An 8,996-nucleotide genomic window follows, 5' to 3' on the forward strand; every position below is an offset into this window, starting at 1 on the left:
GCTTATTGTTAAATTATTAGTAAAAAAAATGTATGTTTTTTATAAAAGATAAACTGAGCTTTCAATATCATATACCGTTTTTCTATTATCTTTCATACCTTTTAAATGATTTCAAACAGAATTTGAAAATTTCAAGTGTTAACATTATATGTATTGACGCAAACTATAGCTTTATAACACGTCGTTTACTAATGGGGCATAAGCGAATATTATTAATTTCTAGCGATGGTCCTCCCAATTTCGACTGGTCATTACGAAAGCAAGAAATAACTAAGCCCTCAATAACAACAATTCACGCCTGCGCAAGAAACCTTGGTTCTGTAAGCCATTGGCAGACCAGCCGCCAAACATACATTGTAGTATTTTAAAGACGACAGTGAGATCGCTTCTCGGCCTTATGGCTAAGATCAAAGTGTATACTCTGTACCTGATCCCCGGGGCTTCGCCCCGGGGAAACATTTATTGAAATAAAACTGCTTTTATCTGTTCTTATCAGCTTAATATCTGATACACTCCCCATCGGGGAGTCAGAATATTAATCTGATTTTTGGAAATTGACGGAGCAGTTGGAGCTTGCTCCACCTCTGTCGCGAGTCAGCCTGGCATTGCAGTGCCGCCAGGATTGGCTCAATAACTACACGAAAATCAGATTTTAAGTATTTTATTTATTTATTTATTTAATGATCTTTTAACTTTTGACTTTTGACTTTTAACTTTTAACTTTTAACTTTTAACTTTTAACTTTCTATATACACTTTGACTCTTCCTTTTGCTCTCTCTCTGTTTTTCGTTTTATTTTCTAAGTTTTAGGCATGGCCGAAGGATCCGGATGCGTCGCCCGAGGAAACGAGGTAATCGTTAAGTTCCCGTTCCCCGACCAATTTATCTGTCCCTACTGCCATCGAGGGACTACGGCGCTGCGAAGGGGAGCGGCGGTGTACCAGCGGCACGAGGATTTAGGTAAACACCTTAAACTTCACCATTCGGGTATTACGCGTAGGTTTGTATGCGGTGATTGCGGCTTCACCGACAACAGTGCTTATGCACTGAAGAAGGTGAAGCAGCATCACGCTGCAAGCCACGCGAATGGTGCACCGAATCCTCCTGCCGCTGGTGCACCATCGGCCGCCCCGGGCGACGCATCTGCATCCCCGGCCAGCGGACCCGCGGGGGGGACGGGCTCCCTCCGCGAGGGCGCGAGAAGCGAGGCCCCGCGATCCGCCGAAACGGATCGATCGACCACGCGAGGAGGCGAGCCGCCATGCGCGAGAAGATACGTGCCAGCAGTGGCGGCGTCGACCTCCCGCGGTAAGTCAAAGTCCTCCGCCCCCACAACGACGACGGCGAGGACAACGACAGGGCGGAGGACAACGGCGGCGACGGTGGCGGGAAAGAAGCCCGCCACCGCCACACTGAAGAACTTTGTTACCGTCGCCGCCAGACGCAGTGGGTCGCAGCCCGAGCCCGCAACGGCTGCACCGAGGGGGTGCAGCAGAAGGGTGACCCCGACCACCACCTTCGCGGAGGTCACCCGGGGGCCACCGGCCGCCACCACCGGGGTAACGACGACAGCCACGGCGAGGGAAACGAAGAGGACAACGCCCAAGACGCCCTCGCCGGCCGGACCGACGACAGTGGGGGGGACCACCACCACCCAGCCGCCCCCCCCCCCCCGCCGGACAACTAACCCAGACCAACTCCGGCAATCTGTCGTCGGCCGGTAGGATTGCCCCGGTGGTCGTAACATCCACGGCGGCCACGACGACGACGACGACGACGATCACGACGACCACGACGACGACCTCGGTGGTGCGGGGGTCAATACCCGCACCGGTCGTGACACCACCGCCTACCCGGGGTCCAACTCCATCGCCGAGGGGGACAGCCGGCGGCAATTCCACCTCGCCGCCGGCACTCGCGCCCAGGACGAGGGCGCGAGCCAGGAGAGCCGCCACCGAGCCCCCCCAGCAGACCCCGGGTACACCACGACGAGGCAGGAGGATTCGCGGCACTCCCCAGGCGGTGGTACCAGTCGCGGCCGGGAGAAGGACACCGCCGACGACATCTCCGGCGGCGCTAGGATGCCCCACCCCAAGGAGAGGAAGAAGCGCCCGGGCCGTGTCCCTCCCGCCCGGGAGGGGGACGAAAGGGGGCAATACCACCGCCCCCACATCCCCAGGGGTGGGGACGACAAGAAGAGGGAGGAGGAAGAGACTCCCGGCCATCGAGGAGTCGTCGTCAGGAGAGGAGGCAACGACAGCGGCCCCGTCGTCGTCGCCACCGAATGAAGATTGGATAGTGGCGGCCCCCAGAAGAGGAAGGAAGAGGGCTGGGCTGCAGACCCCCGTGCCGGGGGAGCAGGATGCAACAGAGGAAGGAGTAATGCCCCCCGGCAGCGCGGGAATGGTCGGTCCCTCCGTGGAGGCGGAACGGGGCCGAAATACGGACCAGGGCCCAACTAGTAATAAGGGTAACAATTATAATACTGATTTTAACAACAAGACTAAAGATTTTAGCAGTATAAAAAGGTACTGTGACAGGGCCACGAGCCCTATAAATTTTAATAGCAATTTTATTTCGGACGACCAGCAAGGGATGTTAAATCGTAATATAACCGACGCGAGCCGGGGCAGTCCGACTAATGCCCCCGGGTCAAACCGGGGCTCTGTTTGTAGAAGGACCGCGGCCCCGAGTGGTGCAACCCCTGCGGTCAGTAGAGGAAACGCCGCCGTGGACCGGAGGCAGACGGCGACGAGGGGGAGAGGGAGTGGTGTCGACCCAGGAACGTGCGCACGGAGTGACCCGACGGTGACCGGAGGTAAGCGGACGCAGCGGACGTGTGGGGGGCTCAGACATGGGCCGGAGCGGAATCCTGATGCAATCGTGGAGCGTCCAGGGAGAGGGCGCGGTCCCACCCGGAGCGAGCGGACGCCAATGGCTGCCCCCCGCCGACGCGGCGGCGCCGAGGAAGCGTCCGAAAGGGCGCGAATCGTCGCGGCTGCAGAGGCGGTGGAGACAGCGGAGGGCTTAGAGGCCCTTGCCGCCCTTGTGGCGGACTTCTTTGGTTCGAGGCGTTCTGCTCGTGGAAGGGGGGGTGCCGCAAGGGCCACTGGGGGGGGAGGAGGAAGGCCGGATGCGGCGGAGAGTTTGGGGGTGCGTCCCCGAGGGGATGCCAGTTGCAACGGAGCGACCGGGGCTCCTTTCACACGGACGGAACACGTCCGGGAAGCCACGCGAATACAGCGTCTGTTCCGAACGAACCGCAAGCGGGCAGTGCAGGAGGTGCTAGCCGAGCAATCTCCGCACTGCCAAGTGCCCAAGGACATTGTCCAAGGGCACTTTAGTTCTATATATGCGGCTCGGGACCGTTCGGAACACTTCCCGGCGCTCCACCACGACCAGCCGGAGGAAGGAACCAATGAGGCACTGGAGAGGCCCTTCGGGTCGGCCGAGGTGTTCAACCGCCTCCGGAGGATGAAAAAATCATCCCCCGGACCGGATGGAATCACCTACGCCGACCTGAGGGGGGCCGATCCGGGAGCCGAGGTCCTGACGGCGGCATACAATGCGTGCCGTCGGGTGGAGTTGATTCCCTCCCTGTGGAAGGAGTCAAATACCATCTTGATTTACAAGAAAGGTGAGAGGGATGACCTCAGCAACTGGCGTCCCATCGCCATGGGTGACGTAATCCCCAAGCTCTTCGCGGCCGTGATGGCCGACCGCCTTACCCGCTGGGCCGTCCAAAATCGACGGCTCTCCCCGGCACAAAAGGGCTTTCTGCCGTACGAGGGGTGCCTTGAGCACAACTTCGTGCTGCGGGAGGCCCTTATCGACGCGAAGCGACGGCGGAGGGAGTTGGTGGTTGCGTGGCTGGACCTTTCCAATGCTTTTGGTTCGGTCCCCCACGCCGACATCTTAAACGCGCTGGCCGGTGCCGGTGCCCCCCACGCGATCGTCAACCTCGTCCGGTGTCTATACACCGATTGCACGACGAGGGTCCGTACTGCCGAAGGATTCACTGATAGGATCCCCATGCAGTCGGGAGTAAGACAGGGCTGCCCCTTGAGCCCTATACTCTTTAACCTGGCAATCGAACCCGTGGTTCGTCAAGCCGCGGAGTCGAGGGCCGGGTACGAGATGGCGGGCTTTAAGGTAGCAGCCCTGGCTTACGCGGATGATATCGCATTGATCGCGACGTCCCCCGAGGGCATGAGAGGGCTACTGGTTGCAGCAGAGGCCACGGCGCGGAGTCTGGGCCTCGCGTTCAATCCGGGGAAGTGCGCGACGCTGCACGTCCTTGGAAGCGGCGCGGTGGCCCGGACCGAGTTTGGCCTCAACGAGGGACCCGTTCCAGCGCTCGGAGACGGAGACGCCTATGAGCACCTGGGCATTCCCACCGGGGTTCGGATCGACCAGACGCCCTACTCCACGATCCGGGATGTGCTGAGGGACCTGGGAGCGGTGGACCGCTCCCTGCTAGCTCCGTGGCAGAAGGTGGAAACCCTAAGATCGGTTATAATTCCACGGGTGGATTTCCTGCTACGGGGCGCCAGCGTGAGGAAGTCGGCACTGGCGGAGGTAGACAAGGCTGTCAGGCGCGTGGTCAAGGGATGGCTCAATTTGCCACAGCGGGCCAGTGCGGAGGTAGTTTACATCCCCCCGTCGTGGGGAGGATGCGGACTCCTCCCCCTGGCTGACCTGTCTGATGTGACGACCGTGGCCCATGCGTTCAGGCTTCTGAACGCACGGGACCCGGTCGTTGCATCACTGGCAAGGGCATCCCTTGATACAGCGGCGCGGGACAAGCTGCGTCGGCCTCCGACAGAGGGGGACCTCGCGGAGTACCTGTCGGGTCGTTTGACCGGGGACTTCGCGTGGCCAACCAGCGGATGTGCCTCATTCTGGTCGCGGGTGCGGTCCGCCGCGCTCAGGTCGGCGGCGCGTTTCGGTTTTCGGTGGAAGTGGGACGATGGTCGGGCCGAGCTCTCGGTGGAGATCGCCTCGCGGGGCGAACCGGTCGTGGTGTCACCAGGAGCGAAGGCGGAGATAATCCGCCGGATGAGGGCGGCAGTGGCTGAGCACTACAAAATGACACTGGTCCGGAATCCTGACCAGGGGAAGGTTTTCGGCGTGACCTCCCGCCATGCGGTGAGTAATCACTTCATGCGTGGGGGGTCATTTACTCGCTTCGCCGACTGGCGCTTTATCCATCGCGCGCGCCTTGATGTCCTCCCACTCAATGGAGCAATCCTTTGGGGGGAGGGCGTTAAACGATGTCGGCGATGCGGGTTTAAGCTCGAGAGCCTTCCTCACGTGCTCGGGCACTGCGGCGTTCACTCGGCGGCTCGCCAGCTCCGGCACCACGGCTTGGTCCGCAGGCTCGCGAGGGCGACCCGTCTTCCGGGCGACCTCCGGGTTGACCGACGTGTCCCGGGTGTCCCCGACGAACTGGCGGCCTTGCGTCCTGACATAGTCGTGACGCACGAGCCGTCACGGACCGTCCACCTGGTCGATGTGGCCGTGCCATTCGAAAACACCTTCATGGCCTTCGAAGACGCCAAGGCGGAGAAATTGCGATAATACGCGCCTATAGCGTGTGCTCTCCGCCGGCGCGGCTACACCGTCCATGTGGACGCGTTCATCGTCGGGGCCCTGGGCGCCGGGCACCCGGACAACGAGTCCCTCCTGAAAACGCTGCGCGTCTCACGGTTCTACGCGAGGACCATGAGACGGCTCATGGTATCAGAGACCATAGCCTGGTCCAGGGACATTTACGTGGAACACGTCTCTGGGATCCGGCAGTACCCCGCTCCGACCGCGGCGCCCGAAGCTGACGAGAACGCGGTGGCGTCAAGAAGATTGACTAGCGTGCAAGAGGACCGTGGGGGTCAAGGGGCCGGAAATAATAGCACCAGCGGACTGCCCCGAGCTCGAGAAGACGAGTAGTGGGCGTTCCATCTGGCCACTAGCAGCACAAAGTGTTTTATATACTACGCTCTTTTATTTTTCTTTTACCTTTTTGACCTAATTTTATCCTACCGGGATGCTAGTCCGGATTCGATCTCGTTATTCTTTATTCTAGTCCATTTTATGCTATTTCATTCTATATATATTTATACTTCTTTCTTTTCTCTTCTTTTCTTTGTTCTGCTCACTGATACTTCTTTTCGTTCCTTTTACGGCCCTATACACCGTCAAATTGCTGTACTCTTTTATATTGTTATTTCTGTTCCTTGTTGTTACTTATTTATTTATTTATTTATTTATTTATCTGTTATTTATGTGAATATATACGGTTAAAATCCACATGATGACCTGACAAGGAAGAAGCCAAAATGGACTACCACTTGCACATACCAGTTGGACGCCCAGTGCGAAAATTAAACGCGAAAGTGTTACGACGATAAGGGCGCAGGGGGACTGTCCCTGCGCCCTTTAAAATTATAATAATTATGTCATATAATGCTATATACATGTATACTCTGTACCTGATCTCCGGGGCTCCGCCCCGGGGAAACATTTATTGAAATAAAACTGCTTTTATCTGTTCTTATCAGCTTAATATCTGATACACTCCCCATCGGGGAGTCAGAATATTAATCTGATTTTTGGAAATTGACGGAGCAGATGGAGCTTGCTCCACCTCTGTCGCGAGTCAGCCTGGCATTGCAGTGCCGCCGGGATTGGCTCAATAACTACACAAAAATCAGATTTTAAGTATTTTATTTATTTATTTATTTATTGATCTTTTAACTCTTGACTTTTGACTTTTAACTTTTAACTTTTAACTTTTATTCTGACTTTCTATATACACTTTGACTCTTCCTTTGCTCTCTCTCTGTTTTTCGTTTTATTTTCTAAGTTTTAGGCATGGCCGAAGGATCCGGATGCGTCGCCCGAGGAAACGAGGTAATCGTTAAGTTCCCGTTCCCCGACCAATTTATCTGTCCCTACTGCCATCGAGGGACTACGGCGCTGCGAAGGGGAGCGGCGGTGTACCAGCGGCACGAGGATTTAGGTAAACACCTTAAACTTCACCATTCGGGTATTACGCGTAGGTTTGTATGCGGTGATTGCGGCTTCACCGACAACAGTGCTTATGCACTGAAGAAGGTGAAGCAGCATCACGCTGCAAGCCACGCGAATGGTGCACCGAATCCTCCTGCCGCTGGTGCACCATCGGCCGCCCCGGGCGACGCATCTGCATCCCCGGCCAGCGGACCCGCGGGGGGGACGGGCTCCCTCCGCGAGGGCGCGAGAAGCGAGGCCCCGCGATCCGCCGAAACGGATCGATCGACCACGCGAGGAGGCGAGCCGCCATGCGCGAGAAGAAACGTGCCAGCGGTGGCGGCGTCGACCTCCCGCGGTAAGTCAAAGTCCTCCGCCCCCACAACGACGACGGCGAGGACAACGACAGGGCGGAGGACAACGGCGGCGACGGTGGCGGGAAAGAAGCCCGCCACCGCCACACTGAAGAACTTTGTTACCGTCGCCGCCAGACGCAGCGGGTCGCAGCCCGAGCCCGCAACGGCTGCACCGAGGGGGTGCAGCAGAAGGGTGACTCCGACCACCACCTTCGCGGAGGTCACCCGGGGGCCACCGGCCGCCACCACCGGGGTAACGACGACAGCCACGGCGAGGGAAACGAAGAGGACAACGCCCAAGACGCCCTCGCCGGCCGGACCGACGACAGTGGGGGGGACCACCACCACCCAGCCGCCCCCCCCCCGCCGGACAACTAACCCAGACCAACTCCGGCAATCTGTCGTCGGCCGGTAGGATTGCCCCGGTGGTCGTAACATCCACGGCGGCCACGACGACGACGACAACGACGATCACGACGACCACGACGACGACCTCGGTGGTGCGGGGGTCAATACCCGCACCGGTCGTGACACCACCGCCCACCCGGGGCCCAACTCCATCACCGAGGGGGACAGCCGGCGGCAATTCCACCTCGCCGCCGGCACTCGCGCCCAGGACGAGGGCGCGAGCCAGGAGAGCCACCACCGAGCCCCCTCAGCAGACCCCGGGTACATTACGGCGCAGTAGGAGGATCCGCGGCACCCCCCAGGCGGTGGAACCAGTCGCGGCCGGGAGGAGGACGCCGCCGACGACTTCTCCGGCGGCGCTAGGATGCCCCACCCCAAGGAGAGGAAGAAGCGCCCGGGCCATGTCCCTCCCGCCCGAGAGGTCAATGGAGGGGGGCATTACCACCGCCCCCGTCTTCCCAGGGGTGAGGACGACAAGAAGTGGGAGGAGGAGACTCCCGGCCATCGAAGAGTCGTCGTCGGGAGAGGACGAAGTTGAGGAAGCGACTGCGGCTCCGTCGTCGTCGTCGCCGAGGGTAGACAGGACAGTGGCGGCCCCCAGAAGAGGAAGGAAGAGGGCTTTTTTTTTTTTTTTTTTGTCGTGGGGAAAATCTTCGAAAGACTCCCTCCCACCTCTTTGGAGAGAGGCGGGAGGGGTGTGTGGGATTCCCCGCGTCCGTAGAATGACGGGCGCGGGACCTGCCCACTAAAAACCCCACGGTGACCCTTCCGCACGATTTGGGAGGATACCGGGAATCGCTTGAAGCATTCTTCCGGTATCCTCCCCGCGCCCGCGCTTTGCGCCCATCCCCGGGGGGGGGGGGGGGGCAAACGGTCCCCCCGGTAGACACTCTGTCTCATAGCTGCAGGACGGAGCCACTCCTTCCCGCCGGCATCCGTCCCGGGGCCGCGTTTATTGGCGGCTGCGAGCCCCAACTCGCAACCGCCTGCGACCCCGTTTCTACCCCTCGGCTCATGGCCGCTCCAGGCCACCGAGGGTGCCTCTCCGTGGGCCGGACCCATCGCCGCTTGGCGGGAGGAGGCTCCCCTCAGGGCCCCCCTCCCAGCCAGGGTCATCCGTCGCGGAAAGGCCGCCGCCCGCGACGCCTGGCGCCTGGGCGACGTCCTCGCAGAAGGAGGCCACGGCCCTCCACTTCCTCTCGCTGCCGAGCATGGCGCGCACCA

The 8,996-nt window shown here is 59.4% G+C and overlaps 2 pseudogenes; both read left to right on the forward strand.

Annotated features, from left to right (window-relative positions):
• Nucleotides 1–381: 381 nt before the first annotated feature.
• Nucleotides 382–636, forward strand: LOC143349234 (U2 spliceosomal RNA; annotated as a pseudogene).
• Nucleotides 637–6,516: 5,880 nt separating this feature from the next.
• Nucleotides 6,517–6,697, forward strand: LOC143349230 (U2 spliceosomal RNA; annotated as a pseudogene).
• Nucleotides 6,698–8,996: the final 2,299 nt, after the last annotated feature.

Source organism: Colletes latitarsis, chromosome 12 (genome assembly GCF_051014445.1).
Source record: "Colletes latitarsis isolate SP2378_abdomen chromosome 12, iyColLati1, whole genome shotgun sequence".
Classification (NCBI taxonomy): Eukaryota; Metazoa; Arthropoda; class Insecta; order Hymenoptera; family Colletidae; genus Colletes; species Colletes latitarsis.